Source organism: Dasypus novemcinctus, chromosome 1 (genome assembly GCF_030445035.2).
Source record: "Dasypus novemcinctus isolate mDasNov1 chromosome 1, mDasNov1.1.hap2, whole genome shotgun sequence".
NCBI classification, from domain to species: Eukaryota; Metazoa; Chordata; class Mammalia; order Cingulata; family Dasypodidae; genus Dasypus; species Dasypus novemcinctus.
In genome coordinates, this window is record NC_080673.1 from 188832320 (window position 1) to 188852166 (window position 19847).

The following is a 19847-nucleotide window of genomic DNA, read 5'->3' on the forward strand; positions in this document are numbered from 1 at the left end:
AGCCAGGCGTGGGCGGGAAACTCAAGTCTGCCCTCCACCCCAGCAACAGCAGCCACCAATCCCTAAACCCTGCCCCTTCCCCCAGCAACAGCAACAGCCAATCCCTAACCACCACCCCTCCCCCGTCCAGTACCGCCCACTGACCTTTCGCCGGCAACCAATCAGAACAGGGCGTGGCTTCGACCAATCAGCCTTCCCCAGCCCCTATAAAACTGTTGCCTCTCCCTCAGTAAAGTGGACTTGCGTGTTTACCTTGTCTCCGCGGTAGTTCTTCTGCCGTGCGCCCTCCAGTCCTGAGAGCCCCCGACAAGGGCCTGGCCTCCCTTGTCCCCAGTTCGTCGCCTGCTTCTCCGGGCGACCCCTTCGTCGCCTGCTTCTCCGGGCGACCCCTTCGTCGCCGGCTTCGCCGGGCGACCCCGTCAGCCGAACCGCGCAACCCCTTGTGAGACCGATCCCTCGTCTGCTGCCGGACCGACCCCTCGTCCCAAGTGGGACTGACCCCTCGTCCCAAGCGGGACCGACCCCTCGTCCAGAGCTGGACCGACCCCTCGTCCGCAGCCAGACCCCACCTCTACCGACTGAGCAAACCGTCGCAGTTGGCGCCCAACGTGGGGCAAGGCAACCCCACCACAGCCTCACTCCATAACCTGGCCCCCCCCTCCTCTCTTCTCACCGTGGGACTTCTCTCGTGCAACATTGCTGCTACCTGAGCCTTGGCTACCTCATACGATCCACGGCGGTCTGGGAGAATCGCTGGATGGCTTTCTCCTTCCATGTCGGGGGCTTATACCGACCCGCTATGATTAAGAGGAGCCTTGGATTTCTCGGGAGCGTGCGCTTGCACGTCTGAAGTAATCCTACCTCAGCCCTACCCCCTCCTCTCTTCTCACCTTGGGACTTCTCTCGTGCAACATTGCTGCTACCTGAGCCTTGGCTACCTCATATGATCCACGGCGGTCTGGGAGAATCGCTGGATGGCTTTCTCCTTCCATGTCGGGGGCTTATACCGACCCGCTATGATTAAGAGGAGCCTTGGATTTCTCGGGAGCGTGCGCTTGCACGTCTGAAGTAATCCTACCACAGCCCTACGCCCTCCTCTCTTCTCACCTTGGGACTTCTCTCGTGCAACATTGCTGCTACCTGAGCCTTGGCTACCTCATATGATCCACGGCGGTCTGGGAGAATCGCTGGATGGCTTTCTCCTTCCATGTCGGGGGTTTATACCGACCCGCTATGATTAAGAGGAGCCTTGGATTTCTCGGGAGCGCGTGCTTGCACGTCTGAAGTAACCCTACCACAGCCCTACACTCTCCTCTCTTCTCACCCCTATCTTTTCACTCTGCATTGCTGCTCCTGAACCTTGGTGACCTCATATGATCCACGGCGGTCTGGGAGAATCGCTGGATGGCTTTCTCCTTCCATGTCGGGGGCTTATACCGACCCGCTATGATTAAGAGGCACCAATAAAACTCTCAGGAGCGCGTGCCTGAGCACCTCCACCCCTGCCTTCACCTCTGCCTCCTCCCCTCCGTGCTTGCTCCCCTTTGCCTTGCTCCACTGCTCGTCGTCCCGCCCTCCCCTCGTCGGGGCCTTCTCTTGGCCCACGACCACCGTCGGAGCCCCACCGGCTCCGACCCCTCGTCTCACCGCGCACCTCGGCTCCCATCGCCGCGCTCTCAAGGTAAGGGCCCCTTTTCTTATCGGCTCCAAAAGGCCATTAGCGATGGGTAACATCCTATCTGCTAAGCAAGCCCCACAAGTTCGGGCCCTCGCCGGTCTCCTAGACACTCACCGGTGTAAGATCTCTTTCAAACAGCTTCAAGTATATCGGGACCTTCTTCTCCCCTTTAATCCATGGCTTACCACGTGTCAGCTTTGGGACCCGGACACCTATACTCGCCTTATAGATAGGGTCACTTTTGCTGTGGAGCAGGAAGGTAAAAGATTCCCTCCTGGCTTATTACAGGCAACATGAAGTCCAGAGGAAATCTTGAGGGGTATAATCTATGATATGCTATATAAAAAAGGATTTAAAAGCAGCTATACCAAGAAAGTAAGAATTATGAGACAACTGTAAATAAATTATATATTTCTGTTAATGTGTTGTAATTGTTCTGTGTTTGTCTGTCTGTTCGCTCAATGTCAACATATATTGTGATACCTCCGGATGGTAAATATAAATTACTGGAAATCTTTAAAAGAGCTCTATTCAAATGGCCAAAAATTAAATAAGCGCTTATATTAATACTTAAGTTTATTATATTAATACATAAGTTTAAATGTTAATAAGATATCTACAATTAAAAAAATTGTAAGTCTTAATTAACAAAATTAACTGTACGTCTTCATAAAAAGTTGTTCTTGCCTGGATTAAAATGAATAACTTATTTTTCTTCACAGGATAATATAAAGAATGTAAAACTTATATGAATATTAAAAAGGTTAAAAGTTTGTAAAAATGCTAACGGAAATGTAATAAGTTTTGCAAAAAGACGTATTTTGTCCTAAAGTAAGATGGCTGATTTTTCATAAACTCTTGAAATTTAATTTGCATGCGGCAAGTGTAGAGGGTATTGTGATAGCTTTACGTAAGGGAATGTGTTCTGTAAAGATAAAATTTATCTTCAATAGTTTACATTAAGGTATTGAATGGCTAATTCCAAAAGGTCATTCTTAAATATATATATATATAAAACTAAATTGATGATGGTAGTAATGAGGGGTAATTTTGTAACAGGAAAGATTGGCAGCAGCCAGGCTCCCCTGCCGACTTGCTTTTGGGAAACGGTTTCTGGTATTGCATGCTACTAAGTATTTAAAGAAAACTTATTCTTAAGGAAACAGAGGATGATTTTGTCTTTGCAGCCATTGTCTACTTAGCAACACCCCTCGCTATCGGCCTAGCCACTGTTGCGCCGGACGATTGAAACCTTAAACAAAGACTCCTCCTCACTGTCATCTTCCTATCTATCGTTACTATATTTACTGCCCTCATTCTCCTTCGTTTATAAAGCAGTCTCCTACAAACCACAAAGCTTCTGTCTTAAACATACCATTCTCAACCCTATCCTCTAAATGATCTTCTCACTTCCCCCACAGCCTTTAATACTCTATTTCTTTCTCATAACCTTTGCTTTCTTGATAATATTTTCCGCCATCTGTCTAGCCACTACCACCCCAGAAGATTGTAACCATGGCCCCCCATGCCGCCATCGCTCTCAAGCAGCTCCAGCCCCGCGAAACGGCCCGCAACCTGCTTTCCCCGGCCTGCGGCCTGCTTTCTAGCATCTAATAACGTTTCTGCTTTTAACAGCTCCCCATACTTCTGCGGAGCTTCCTCCTGTCTCGACCTCACTCCTCTTCTCAGCCATCCAAAGCGTCCTTTCTCGTCCCCCGTCCCCCTCCTTTTTTCGCTTGAACCCCTACTGCGTTGCAGATTGGGCCGCCCCATGTCGGCCCGCCCCATTAACATCGGCCTCTCTCGCACCCGTGAAGACCTTGGCCTTCTTGTCCTCGCCTACGTCTCCACCACTCCCGACGCTGCCGCCACCACCGTCGCTGGTGCCCTGACGCAACTTGTCCTCACCACTGCGATCCTCCAGACCATCACATAGTCTACCTCTGCCGCTCTTCGCCACCAAGAAGAGATCAACCACCTGTAACGCGCTATCATCCTGGACTTTTAACAGCACATGGACCTTATAGCCACCGAGATAAATGAGAATTGGACATTGGCCACCCTTGCTTGCAACGGCAAGATACTGCCCCCCAAATTGTACATTTGTATCCCCGTCATACTCACCTCCCTCTTCAGCCCCGCTTCCCTCATTGCTTACTGCCTCTTGGGCCTCAGCTACTTGTTGCTGCTGCCATCCTGGCCCTTATTTGAAAAGAAGGGGGAAATGCGGTCACCCCTCCGGCTGAAGTGTGGTTTGCTGGCCTGGCAGGGGAGCGGCCGCGGTAGGCCTAATTCCGCTGCCCCCATAATAGGGTGGTTGGTCGGGCCCACCGCCACCCCTGAAGGAAGCTCGGCATGGGCGCAGAGTGCCCTCGGGTCTCCCCTTCTCGGCAGCCATGCTTCCGCGGCCGCCCCTCCTCCCAGATGGCGCCACCCGATGCCTTGTGGGGCGGCACCCTTCTTCTTCCTTCTCCCTGCGCAGGCGCAGGGCAGAAAATTCCAGTCTGCCCTTTTCCCCCTCCCCCGACAGCAGCAACAGCCAGGTGTGGGCGGAAAAATCCAGCCCGCCCTTTTCCCTTCCCCCGACAGCAGCAACAGCCAGGCGTGGGCGGGAAACTCAAGTCTGCCCTCCACCCCAGCAACAGCAGCCACCAATCCCTAAACCCTGCCCCTTCCCCCAGCAACAGCAACAGCCAATCCCTAACCACCACCCCTCCCCCGTCCAGTACCGCCCACTGACCTTTCGCCGGCAACCAATCAGAACAGGGCGTGGCTTCGACCAATCAGCCTTCCCCAGCCCCTATAAAACTGTTGCCTCTCCCTCAGTAAAGTGGACTTGCGTGTTTACCTTGTCTCCGCGGTAGTTCTTCTGCCGTGCGCCCTCCAGTCCTGAGAGCCCCCGACAAGGGCCTGGCCTCCCTTGTCCCCAGTTCGTCGCCTGCTTCTCCGGGCGACCCCTTCGTCGCCTGCTTCTCCGGGCGACCCCTTCGTCGCCGGCTTCGCCGGGCGACCCCGTCAGCCGAACCGCGCAACCCCTTGTGAGACCGATCCCTCGTCTGCTGCCGGACCGACCCCTCGTCCCAAGTGGGACTGACCCCTCGTCCCAAGCGGGACCGACCCCTCGTCCAGAGCTGGACCGACCCCTCGTCCGCAGCCAGACCCCACCTCTACCGACTGAGCAAACCGTCGCAGCTATGAATTTCAGAAATAGATATTGGATTATGTTTATAATCTGTTCTGTACCTGGGCATAATTAAGTTATGATTAAGGCTTTGATTGGGCCATGTCATTAGGGCATTGAGTCCCCATCACCAATGGGATGGGACTCACAGATAAAAGACACGGCAAAGGACAGAGTTGAGGGTTTTTGATGTTGGAGTTTTGATGTCAGAGTTAGATGCTGAAGCCTTAAATTGGAACCCTGGGAAATAAGCTCACAGAGGAAACAGAAGCTAAAGCCCCAGGAAGAGAGGAACCATGAGCCCAGGAAGAAGCAAGCCCTGGAAAGAGAGGAACCCTAAATCCAGAGAGAAGCAAGACCTTGGAAGAGAGGAACCCAGGAAGCCTGAACCCTTGCAGACGTTGGCAGCCATCTTGCTCCAACACGTGAAAATAGACTTTGTTTAGGGAAGTAACTTATGCTTATGGCCTGGTATCTTTAGTCTCCTACCACAAATAAATACCCTTTATAAAATCCATCCAATTTCTGGAGATAGTCTAATCCCGAAGAACATATTTTTATACTACAGAAATACACAAACATAGATGTGTTTGAGCCTATTTACAATGGTTTAAAATCCATGATCTGAAACTGCAATTCCTTTTCATCATCCTAAATAGGTATGGAGTCAGGTGGGTGGAACTGAGTCCCAGTAAGACCTAGGTATCTGTCTTCAACAGACTGAGGGGAAAACTTCCTGCTGTGTGAAAAGAAACCTGCAGTTAAGGAAATGTTTGATGGTCCACAATTTGGTTATTTTTGGTTATTTTTAGTAACCTCCAAGGTTACATGTAAGTGAGGGCTATAAATGTCTTTTACTCAATATTTTTCTTAGGTTAAAAGAAAAAGCATTCTTACATCAAATGTTCCACACACATTGGCGTTTATAAGCAACCAGGCTCAAAAATCATACTTACAACCTGCTTTGTAAGCACAAATAAATCCCAAGTCTCTGTTCTTTCAGTCTCTTATTGTTGCTTGCATAAAAGGTTCCTTTGAGGCAAATGTGATAACATTCGAGTGGCAAGATTTAGCTAACCATCTAGTTGGAGGGAGGTGTCCAAGGAGCTCCTGATGAGCTTCTGGAATCAAGCCAAAGGAACCATTCCTAAAGGTATATAGCCCCGGGCTTTCATGAAGCACTTTCTAGCCAAATTTGCATAGCTTGAACACAATTTACCAATTTTGTTACCAATAATTTCACCAATAAAATATCCTTAGCAACCTGCATTATGCTAATTAGAATAGCTTTGGTATTTGGAAAGTAGGCTGGTTGAATCATTTGAAGCAACTGCTTGTGGGATGTGGCCCTTTAATTAAATGCTAAAGAGCCATCTTTGGAGTGCTTTCTGATTAGGCAACTGACTGCCCCTAGGATGTGGATGAAAACTAACACACACCCACATTTATCACACTGACAATGCTGAGGTGACTTAAGCAGATTACAGACAACATAACAGAGGAAATATGATGTGCCCATTTTGGGACAAATTAAATTGGAGGTGGCAAGTGGAGAAAGCCCAGTATGTATTCTAACATACAGGTCTGATCATTGCAAAAAAGAAATGGCTGCACATTCAAATTGGGAAATTACCAGAGTGTGGTATGCTTTGCTATTTGTTCATAAAAGAGTATAATATAGTGATTTCATTTATTAATTCATTTACTCAACAATTGTTTATTGAATGTCTGTTATATACCAGATGGTATGTGTGAACTAGGAGTAGGGAGTCAAAGACACAGCCCTTTCTTATGAGAAGTTCATGTTCTAGGGAAAAATATGAGTAAGTAACTATAATATAAGTATTACAATTTAGGACAATTAATAAACAACTGTGATTGAAAACTATTTTTTTTGATTTCCAAGTGAGTTTTGTTTCTATTTTTAATCACTTCCCTTTTTAATACAGTTCTCTGAAATATTTATTTAAAAATAGTGAATCAAGAACAATTAAATGAATATTTCAAGAATATTTCAATTGATAGCCTTAAGCTTCATTTCATTTTTAAAACTTTTATTTTTTAAAGATATTTAGATTACATAAATGTTACATAAAAATATAGGGAATTGCCATATGTCCTGCTCCCAAACCTCCCACATTTTCCCACATTAACAACATCTTTCATTAGTGTGGTACATACAATTAATAAAAACACTTTGGAGCATTGACACACAGCATGGATTATAGTTTACTTTATAGTTTATACTCTCTCTCACAATTTTTGCAGGTGATGGCAAGATATATAATGGCCTGTATCTGCCGTTGTAATGTCTGTCATTCATGACAATTCCCAAGTCCCAAAAATGCCCCCATTTTACCTGTTTTGCCCTCAGAACCTCCAGCAGCCACTGCCTCCACATCAATGATATAATTTCTTCATTGCTACAATCACAATAAGTTTGTAGTAGAAAACCAGTAAGTACTTTAGTCCATAGTTCTTTCCCTGAGGATTCTGGGATGGTGATGCCCACTCCACCTCTAACTGAGAAGGGGTTTCGATCTCATAGGGCAGATGGTTGGGACACTACTTGCTTGCAGTTCTAGACTTTCTTGGTTCATGACTAATTTCTTAGTTCTTAACCCTTTAAGAATGACAGATGATATTTGTAATGCAAATGCAAATTGCATTCAAAATATGTCTTAGAACACTTTGTGGGATGCTGCATCAAGAAGCTTAGTTTTGTGAAATGCTGCTTTTGTGAACATGCTAGAATTGGGCTATCCCTTATAAAGAGGAACTTGGAAGATTATAGGAAAAATCTATGACATAGGCCTTAGGACTATAGCTTTCAAAAGTTCCACCATGCAGTTAATATTTATGATATGAAAGCTGATTTCCTAAGGCAGATAAGCCATCAGATGCTACAATGGAGCAGTAGGTGGGTAATTAATATTTTTCCATATTTTTTGAATTCCAGCAAAAAATTGATTGATCCATAGTTTAAAGTAATGGGATGTGGTAATAAATGTTGAATTCTCACAAGAGGGGGGAAACTGAGGTTCAGACTTTCCACTTGAAATTGTATAATTAAGAAATTAAATGATTTCTTATAAGTTTGTACTCCACATGTGCATATATTTATTATCTTTGTTTTGTGAATGGAAGAATTCAGCCTGTTTTAAGTTCTGTAAAACATCTTGAATTCCTTTACAAATGTTACAAAATTTCCAAAACTGTTTGCCAATCACTGTTTCTTAATTTTATAACTGAAGTGGATATCAAGAGAAATTTAATCCTTATGTTTCTGATTCTTTTACATTTGGTCCATCCAAGAGTTTTATAAGAGCCATTTGATATCTTTGTGTTTCAAGCATGTTGAAGATTACTTATGCAGAGTCAAGCAACATTTTATCAGGATCAAATGGAAATGAAGCTCAGAAAACCTTAAATTATTTTGAAAGTTTAAAGATGAATAAATATCATCAATATTTTCTTTAACACCTGAGGGTCTACACTGGCCAAAATGTAAATATACCCAGGGCATCTCACTTTACTATACTTTCAAAAATATTTTTACTCTTATCCTTTATGAAAAAGCAACAGAAGTGAGGACAACTATTTGAGCAAACATCAGTTTAGACTTGACATGTTATGAGTTGCATGGTCCTGATAAGTGTCAAAATATGAGTGAAGGTATTTATCTAGCACATCCAAGGTCACCTGATCTTTTCTTTAACTAGTAACCCCTCCCAGTGAATAATGCTTTTGCCTAGGAAGGTGATTCTGATTACATAATTTTGGGTTGAACTGGTTGGGTTTGAAATATGCTATTTATTAGCGCTCTCATCTTGAGTGAATTATATAACCCCTCTAAGCTCTCATACTCTTTATCTGTAACATAGTAACAATCACAGTTCCTACTTGTTATGATGTCTGTAATCTAACTGAAAATATTTAAAAATGGGTGCACTTAGTATTATAGGCAGGAATGATACACACCCAGAAACCATGTTCCAAAAGTGACTACTTCAATTGCTTCTGTTGTTGATAGATCAATCAAAATGATACACTTTGTTAATTAGTATGACAGATGTCAGAAGTGAGTTATTATTTGTGAAATTAGCAGCTTGTTAATTGGAGTGATGAATGGTAGAAATGGGGTCTCACTAGGAAAATGAATGCTTTTTTCAAGATATGTGGATTGAGTAAAATGTTTTGAAAAGAACTGAAGAGTTTTGTATGACCACATTGGACTGGCCACGTCAGAGCTCTCCTTGGAAGGGTCAAGTGGAGAAAGAAGAACACAATCCATGGGAGCCCTCAGGACAGTTAGTGGCAGAGAGTCAGAGCTCAGGAATGGCCTGGGACCAAAGCACGCTGCATGCCTTCTGCTTCCCGTACTACACATCTGAGCATCAGATCTTACCACCAACGGCAGAGAAAGCCCTATCTTTTTCAGAAAGAACTTAAGTGTTTGTGCCAAGGCACAGGCAAAACTGGTCCAAGCCACCCACCCCAGGCCCTCTTTGAGGAGGCACAGGTGCAGTTGATTGAATTTCTTTGAAATCTCTTTAGAAGACAGAATATTCTCAGGATAGAGAAGGGTGGGGTGTTATTTAGCTAGCCCTGAGCAACAAAGAAGTTCCAAATGTCTTCACCTCATGCGGAGGGAATTCCTGAGCATCTGAAATTTAAGCCTCATAAGACATCTTTGAATTTGCCTTTTCTTCTTAAGTGTGAAGCAAAATGTGGCAGCAAGTGAGAGAGAGGAATCTTTGTCTTTCTTTTCCAAAGGCCAAAAGGGCACTGTAAATATTGGCTTGAATGATGCATTACATTATTCTAACATACATACATACACACACTTCACATCTTGCACAAAATGTATGGAAAGATAAACACTGAAATGTGATTGATTTTTAGTGATTCTAATTATTTTATTTATTTGTGCAAATGTATTTTCCCAATTGACATGTGTAATTAGAAATGGTGGCAATGAGTCTCACAAATAAAATTAATTTCTTTATATTGTGTTCTCTTTTCTGTTCATTTTCTTAAAATATGTCTACTTGAGAGAACACCAAATTAAGACCAGGGCAAGGTTGTGTGAATATGTTTGTCAAAATGACCTCTTTTTATATGTAAGTAGTACTGAGGAGATCAGCAGTTGACTATGACCTGGGGTGGGGTGGTGGAGGGAGAATATCTTAGAAAATGGAGGCAGACTGTCTCAAGGAAAGACATTCCCTCTCTGTTCAAAATCTGACCTAGTACAAGAACTGTCTAGGGCAATTGGGGGAAGTCTGATGAACTTAGCTTTTAGTCATTTTAAAAGTTTAACCTGAGCCATTTTACCTAAATCAGGAAGCTATTTTTAGGGTCAGTTCATGTATGCTTTTCATAAGCAGCCGAGGTATTGCGTGTCTGTTCCAAGTCAAATTTTGGAAGCAGTTATTCTTCTTGAATTTTATTTTTTTTCCTGTGGCATTTCATGGAAAACACTTGCTCTAGCCAACAAGTTTTGGATATATTTTCTTAGACTGAAAAGATTCTTAATATGAGTAAGCTAATTGAAGCCATGGGAATAAGTGCAATTAAAGTATTTTTGGTTTATAATACAATCATGCAGTTGGAAAGAATCTTGAGAAGTCATCTACTTCCAATCTTGTATTTAGGCCAAAGGATACACCCCCACCCCTAGAAAATGGGTATCTGTCCTCTTTTCAAAACGATTTGGGAAATCTCATACAAGCCCACAAGGTAAATTCTGCCTTCTAGTGGTTCTTATGATTGTTAGGTTATTTTCTGGAAGCTCTTTGAATATCTTTTGTTCTAAATTAAACTATAAAATGCTGTATAAATTTAGGACTTTTTAATTGTTTATTATACCTTTATTTTTATTATTTTTATTCATAATCTGATTATGGACACTCCATAAATCTTCTACTAGAATAACTTTCATTTTCCACTTCACTTTACAATAATTTTTAAAGTAGCATTTTGGGGGATGGGGTAGGCAGAGTAAAAAGCAACAAAGACTCACCTGCATTAGCTAAGTCTAAGAGAATTTCCTTGGGAGGATACCTGGGCAGTTGGTGGACCCCAAGCCTAGGAAATAGCTAGATCACAGTGTGATGGCTTTGTCATGTGTCAACTTGGCTAGGCAGAGTTACATTTTCCAGAATTTTCTTTTTTTGGTATGTTTGTTGGAGTGTGGTAGTGCTCAGGAAGATTCTATGGAGAACCAGAGAGTGGAAGGGAAGTAGCAGCCATTTTGTAGTGTACGTAGTTGTTCCTGATTTGCTGACTCACCTTGTTGGGGTGAAGCAGCAGCTGAGCCTACAATTGTTCTCCCTTATCCCTGGAACTTCCTTTAGTTTCCCTGGCTCTTGGGCCATGTGTGTATGTTCAGCTCTGAGAAGAAGGCCCTGGCTGAAGTAGGATACCTATCATGAGGTCAGACGCAGTTATATATGACAGGTACTTACTTCAGTTTGTCCTTGTGGAGTTCCAGATTGTGCTCATGGGGCTCCAGTAGCTTTATCTTCCCTTTGAAACTGCCTACCCTGTATACTTTAGACTGTAGTGCTAGACGTGGAGACAGCCATATGGAAAATCTTGTGTCATAAATCCCTTAATACACTTATGTATAACCCACTGTTTCTGTTTTTTCTGGTTGACCTCTGACTGATATATGAAGAAAACAGTTAGAACCAGTGACCAGGAATTAGGATCATTAGAAATCAAGACTATCCTTCATTTTTTTCATTTCTCAGGTTTGCTTTAAGCCTCTCTTTCTCTTTAGATATTATTCCCATGCTTGCCCCAAAACATGTTGGAAGTTATGGCCCCATTCAGTTCTTGGGGTCACTTAAACGTCCAATCACCAGGAGAAGCATTAATTCAGGAACTATCTTTCTCTCATGACATATTCTACATTCTTAGCGAAAAGCCCCTGCTGGGCCCAGTTTGGATCATATGTTCTGCACTTGAACAACTGGCTGTGTCCAGGGAGGAAAAGATGCAACAAAAAGAAACGCCGATTCCTGGTGTCGCTGATAAGGATAGAAGCGGTCACAGAAGACTACACAGCGAATGGACACAGAGAGCAGACAACTTGGGGGGAGGGGAGTGGGGGAGAGGGGAGAGAAACAAATAAAAAATAAATCCTTAAAAAAAAAAAAGATTGCCCCGAGTCTGGTGCTTGCCACTCACCCAAACAACTGTGGGAGAGTGGATTTGGAACAAAGCATCATAATTTGTTAACATGAATTGTGACACTTTTCTTTTCTTCCAAGCTTTCTATTTAAACAGCACAAAATTATCAGTTCTATCTCAGGTTTTGGAATTTCTTGCTAAAACAATGGACTGCTCCAGATGCCATTTTTGGAGAATAGAATGTATTTTAGTTTCTTACATAGTTATTTGTCTATTCAGGTTTTCTACATTTCCTTGTTGATTTTAGTAATTTCAATTTGTTCTAGAAAATGTATTCATTTCATTGAGATGATCATATGTAACAGATCAATATGCATAATATTGCAATTTTTAAAATTACCTGTTTCTGGGGTTTCTTTTTTATTACTAAATTTCACAGTTTTCACCTTTTACTTGACTAAATTACTTAGAAAATTGTGTGTTTTGTTGTTCTTTTTCAAAGGCTCTGCCCTTGGCTTTATATATTAATTCTACTTTAATTTTCCTACTTTCAGATTTAATAATTTCTGTCTCTTATTTCCCCCTTATTGTAATTTTTTAAAAAAAAATCTTTTTCTGTTTTCTTCAATTGAATGTTTATTTCCTTTATATCCAATCAATCCAATGCACTGAATGGTATCCAGAACATGATGAAAGTATTGATCAAACATTTTTTGCTTTTTATTTTTAGGAGAATGTTTTAAATTCTCCATATGTTTGGTGTACTCAATTGTTTCATATGCATATGTACCTGCATATTTTTTCTATTTTAATTGAGTTGTGATCTACTCTGAAATTTCATATATGGAGAGTTTATATCAATGGCTTTGTATTTTTAATATTAAAGACCTATCTTAAATTCTAATTTCATATATTTCATCCTATTTTAGGTGGTGTGTAAGTTAAAGCTTTTAATGATCTACAATTTGTGGAAGAAAGGCTCTCTTGTGTTCACTTAGTATATACATGATTTTGACCAAGTTACATAATTTTTGCCTTGGTTTCTTCATTTGTGAAATGGGTCATCTGCCTCACAAGATTATTATGAAGATTAAATAAAAGAACACATGTAAACTACTAGAACACCAACTGGAACATAAGATTCTGGCAGAAGCCCTCAAAATGACAGTTTTGTTATTTATTACATGTAGTTCTCTATGTTTCTCCATAATACAGAATATCAAACATATTTAAACATAATAACATATAAAGGGTTCTGATATTAGTCTCCAGTTTCTCCTCCCTAAAAAAAAGCTCAACAGTGAGAATAGAACTAGTTCTAGAACTTTTTTTTTTTTCCTTTAAAGATTTGTTTTATTTATTTCTCTCCCCTCCCTGCCCCATTGTCTGCTCTCTGTGTCCATTTGCTGAGTGTTCTTCTTTGTCTGATTGCATTCTCGGCAGCACCGGGAATCCATGTCTCTTTTTGTTGTGTCATCTTGCTGTGTAAGCTCTCTGTGTGTGTGGCGCCACTCCTAGGCAAACTGTGCTTTTCTTTGCGGCTCAATGCCAGACATGCTTCTTACGCGTGGGGGTTCCCTATGCCAGGAATACCCCTGCATGGCATGGCACTCCTTGCATGCCACAGTGCTATGTGTGGGCCAGTTCACCACATGGGCCAGGAGGCCCTGGGTTTGAACCCTGGACCTCTCATATAGTAGGCGGACGCTTTATCAGTTGAATGACATCCACTTCCCATAGTTTTAGAACTTTTGCCATGTTTTTCACACAGGATTTGTTCTGTGAATGACTCATTCTAACTTTAGGAACTTAATTACTGATTGCTTAGTTATTCCCTTATGCTCCAGAACAATGTTGGTCCCTGCTACTTAATGAAATATTCTGTACCTTGCCCTGTAAGACCCTTGAATTCTGTTCTCTTTTTACCTCCTTGACTGTTATTTCTCAGACTTTTTGTTAGCTGCTCTTTCTCTGTCCATTTCTTTATTATGGTTTTCAGCAAGATTTTATCTTTAGCTCTGTCTTTTCTTTGCAAATCAAATTTTGAGTGACCTCTTTTATGATATCAGCCATTTTTTTCAGTATTTTCAGCCCAAGCTTTTTTCTTCTACCAATTGCCTACTGAACATAATCACCAGAACATTATGCTGTCTCCTTAAAATTAATACATCAAATATGAGCTAATAATAAAAAATGATTTCTGCCTCAATGGAGTCAAAAGTATTCTTGGAGACTTTCAAACTTAATACATGAAAAGTTTCTTGATTAATACAACATAATCTACAATAAATGGAGAGAAAATATATTTCACATAGTAAGTACACATTTTTCATAGAAAAGAGGCCCTTGAAACAATTTAGATGTATTATCATTTATTCTCCATAAATTATCTGTGTAATTTTCTCATATAAGTGTATTTCTTTTTTCCTCTGTTTCTGTCAAATTTATTATTATTATATTATTATTGTCACTATCATCATCATTATTAAGGCTAATTTGTCAAGTAGAGAATTTTTGGTTTATTTGAAAATGTGTTCTAAATTCCAGATAAAAGAGCTAAATGCAAAACCAAGACTTCAACGTCACCTTCTGAGAAATTCCCAACTCCAAAGTGATGCTGAAGAAAATATTTTTTAATATTATTTGTCAACCAGTTATGAATCATCCTGTTTGATATCCAAACCAGATTTTCCTCTTTAATTGGTATGTATTGTATGACAAAAGTAATGTCTTATTAAAATCAAGGTTAGTCTGACAGAATTATTCTATAGTACGCTAACTGGTCCTTATGTAGTTTCCTGCTTCCTTTCGACATTGTGAATTTACTTTAAAAAGAAGTGTAATTTGAATGCTTTTTGCAGTCTACACATCTCTCTTTTCATATAAATATAAGCAACTAAGTAAATGGAAGATATTAAGCATGTTGATATGGTGTATTGATGGAGTATTTAAAGAACAAATGTGAATTATTTTTAAAAGGAATCACTCTTCACTCCCAGTGTCTCCTCCCTACAACCCCCCTTTCTGGTAAGATAAATTTATGGTCACATTCAATATTTGACAACTTGGAAGAACCTCCATTAAAAAATAATTCAGCTAGGCCTGGTGAGAACCTTGATGACAGTTTATTAGAGTAAACATATGACCCCTGCAATAATGGAATCTGAATAAATGACATAAGACCTACACTAACTTGGCACATATGCTTATTAAAAGCATCGTTTTATGTCCTGTTCCTTTACTTGCTTGCCAAATGACTGACTTTCTACTTACCATTTTGAACTTAAATTAAGTTGCATTATCCAAACCAGGAAATTCTCCCCATTCTCTTGCTTTTAATTCAGATATCTCTATTAAATTCTCGTTTATATTACATATCCATGAATCAGTTGGAAATGATAGCTGTAGCCAGTCCTGGTTCATAATGGTTCAAGAACAATGATTTTTGAGAAAAGACTTCACTGAGCAAACATTCAAGTTCTGCAGCAACCAACACCTATTGTTTTTGTTTTAATATTTAACTCCCAAAGACAGGGCCTGGCTGAGGCTGAGGGAATGTGCTTGTTCCTTCATGGCAGGAAGAATTAGTAAGCCATGTGCTGAAAGAGTGTAAGGTCAAGAGCCAGGCAAATAGTCAATCAAAAGGCCTAGAACAGTTGTTTTCAGCTTTTATTCCTGCTATAACATGCTTAAGGGGATAATATCCATTCCTTTCAGGACGAGTGTTTCACTAAGCAGAGACTGTCATGTGAGTAGATGGGGTGTGAAGGAAGGAACACTTAACAAAATCTCTTGGAATGTTGAGGAAGAAACCTCAGAGTCTAATATGATCCCCTATAAGGAATGTCATATCATATGCACACTCCTTGCCCAAACTCCCAATGGATGAAGAGAGAGAACCAAGATACAAAGCAAAACTAGGAAAACCAAGGAAGAAATGTGTGAGGAGTATCAAAGAACAAGTATAGAGCAAGGAAGCTTGAAGAATCATAGTGCTTGGGGGTATGAGGGTGGCATTAAAGGAGCTGGTACTGAATTAGTGTTTCCATTAATCATTGCTGCACAACATAGCACCTCAAAACCTAGTGGCTTAAAACAACTATTCATTACTTTCAGGATTCTGTGGGTTGAGTGCAAGATTCCTCACCTTCATGTGGGGTCAGCAGGGTTCACCTATAATTCTGGGGGCTTGGCTGGGACTCTCAGCCCTCCCACATGTGGGTGTCCCCTCTCCAGTGGTACCTTGTCCTTCAGGGCCTCTTTTCATGGACTGTCTTTCCAGCACGATAGCCTGAACTTTTTTACACATGTGCATGGTGGCTGGGTTCTAAGACAGAATGCTCCAAAAGGAAAAGTCCAAGTATGGAAGTGTTCACCAAGGCTCTGCTTGCATCACACTTGCTAATGCCCCTTTGACCTAATTCATGACTATACAAATGAATTTTGGGAGGCACAGTTCTTTGAGTGCCACTGACAAAACAGTTTACCCCATGCACTAGGGTCTAAATGTTCTACTAATTACTTCAGTGCTATCAGCCAGTTATTTTCATGACTCATTTGTTTTATTTAGGGCATGTTACTCTTACCTTCTTATGGAGAATAATTCTTCGGTGCTCTACTTGCTCCACACTCATCCGACGGTGGAAAAAATGAGAAGAAATACGGGAAGTAATCTTTGTAGATCACTTCACATTCTTTTTCAATGCTATAAAGAGTATAAAATATTTTCTTGGTCTAAAATAGGTTTATTTACAGTAACTCAAAGTTTACTTTTGTACAGTATCAAAATTAACACCACAAAAACCTGATGGAGCATGGAGTTCATGTTCCTGAAAAACATCCACTTGTGAACCTGGCTCAGTTGGTTTGTATTTTTAAATTCTATTTATAAATTTCTAACTAGCCAAAGAAGAAAACTGTCCAATTTTTCTAGAAAAAAATCCAGAGTGGTGATTCTTTTCCCCAGTGCATGTTTTATTTTGCTTTCTTTTTTGCAAAGTATTCATTTAATGTCATGAAGGATATGCCTCATAATTAAATAAGTGTCTTGCACTTAACATTTTCCATATATCTGGCAGTTATTGCTAACTGTCCCTTTGAACAGGGCTGTGATGTAAGTTACCACCAGATTGAGAGCATTATCTTATAGATGAAGAGATGAGGCTTTAGAGGCTCCCCAAGGTCAGATAATAGATTAATGACAGAGATGGGTTTAGGATTTTCGGCTTTACTGTTTCCACTTCTATAGAAGCAGATGGAACTGAGCTGAATGCTGCCTGAAATGAAGAAAAAAGGTACAAGGAATGAGCATGTGGCTCTTGCCTGAGGAATAGCAATTTAGCAATTTAGCAGGTATGATTTTAAGAATGCATTTGTCTTCCATTCTGACATGGATTACTTTATTACTTCTCATAATTTCTTTTGTGGTGATGTTACCAAGAAGAGATCTAATCTTAGATGTAAGAGATGGGAATAGCCTAATATGCTATCTGGGCCGCCTCTTGCAAGTAAAAATTGAGTGAAACAAGGAAGCGTGTGAAATGATTGTGTATATAACACAGGTTCATTTCACATTTCAGGTATTGTTAGTGATGAACACCTGTTCTCTAAACAGATTACATAGTTATGCATCTAAAATATTATATGGAATGAGTATTAAATCATTATTCTTATACATTTAGCAAAATATATAACCCATTAAAAACCTATCAATTTACTATGTTAACTTCTACTTCTTTGGGGGCAGATGTATAAAGCATAGTATCAGAAAACAGAACACTATTAGCATCTGTACTTCTAATTTTGCTCACTATTTTATTTATTTTCATTGTTTCATTTTGGTAATGCGCTCTAAATTAATTAGCTGCTACAGAAACTTTGAATAATTCAAAGAGGCACTTTAGGAAAATTGTGGTTTTTACAACTGGCTACATAATAAGTTTGTTATGATGAATAATAGTGAGGCAGCTGTTTGGGTTGATTTATTATTCTTACATAAAATTTCATATTACAATTTGTAGCAGAAGTGAGGCTATTTAGAGTAATTACCTGTTTCAAAGACATCATTGCAGTGATGCAAGGGAATCCACAATAGTATTCATTATTCTGAACTTTTAAAAGATAACTTGTACTACAGGATCAAGAGGAAACAAGGATCAAAGCTATACTATTCAATCTAGTTTCTTGGAACTGTTATAAATATGTTGGAACCAAAGAACATTTTATATTCTTGATTTGATATTCTTTGACTTAAAACATTCTTTTAAAAATGTGAATGTTCTTAATGTTCTTCCATTCAGTCTTTTGTTTTCAATTTTGCTCTTTAACGAAATCATTTGAAAAATGATTTCCTTGGTGTGCTGGTTTTCATCTTTTCGCTTCTGCCCCTCCTCCTTCCCAGTTCTCTATCCCAACCACATACTCACCAGATCTCTTTTCTGGTGTTCTCTTTGCATTGATCTCTGCCCTAGTGTTCTGACTTCTCTACACTACATCACTTGAGCTTAGCCCTCTGGCTTCTAGTGTATTTGGTCATTTTGAAGCATGGTAGGAAATGGGAAAGTGAGAAGAGAAGTTTGGATATTTACTCTTTATCCTTTCTGCCCTGCTACCTATCTATCTCCCCCTGAACCCTGGTCTGTGTTCTGCAGCCAAAAGCTCTTACTAGCATGGCTCCTCTTCTGTGCATCCAGTCTTCTGGGGTGCTGATTATCCCATTTTCTCCTCTTCAGGCGTAGAAGTGCTAATAGTGTCCCATTGTTGCTAATTTATGGATGCTTCCCCATCCCTTATTGGTTTTGTTATCTCTCCCCACATCTCTGTACATAGACCTTGAATTTAACTTCACCTTTTCGAGTAAGCAATCTGTTTTTCCTGGGATGCTGAGTGATATAATTGGTTTATATAAAAAAGAAAGAAAGAAAAAAGAAAGGAAGGAAAGAAGAAAGAAAAAAGAAAGTAAAACCTCTTTTTCTTATATCTGCCTATCTTTGAATGCTATTCATACTTTGTTTTCTTTATCTTCCTCCATTCTAGTGTCAATCTTGGCCTGAAAGAGAGGGAACTGGGCAAATAAACACTCCAGTGGCACCTTCCTTCTGTCTTCTGAACTTTTGCTTATATCTGCCATTGACTGAACCCCAGCAGCTAGAGGTTAAAGGAGCTTGTTGATGAAGTTTATAATGTAAAGAGGGAAGAGAAAGTTAGGTTGCATAGGCGGTGGATCTGAAGAGGCAAGTAAAGAACTTCTAGCACATTCCACCTCTTTTGCCTCTCAATTTACATTCTTGACCTTTATTTGGATTAAAAAATGTAGGTTCTCAATATAGGGTACACAATGTCCATCAGCTACTGATTATCTCTAGCTGATGATAATTCAGCTATATACTTAAGTGAAATCTCAGGTTTCCCAGCAATGTTCTTCAAATGAGGTAGTGGGGAGAAAAGGAGGTTAAAAAATAAGAAAAAAATTAACATAAAACACAGATGCTTCAGTCCCTTCTTTAGTATCTGGTCCTAAGGCTTTATTTTCCTTTTTCCATCACTTATTTCATTGTCTCCTTAGCTCTACTTGGAACCATAGGAAATGATGTGGTTTACATGATGAGAGACATAGATTTATTATCTCATTATCTGAATTATTGGTGCTTTTGTCTTTATTGGGCTGTTGAAGTTTTCCATCAACTAGTATTATTGAGTAAGAAAATATTAAGAGAAGCCCCAGTGTCTTCGTTTGCCAGGGCAGCTATGATAAATACCACACAATGTATTCATTAAACCATGGAAATTTATTGTCCCATGGTCTTGGAGGTTAGAAGTCCAAAATCAAGGTTTTGACAGGCCATGCTT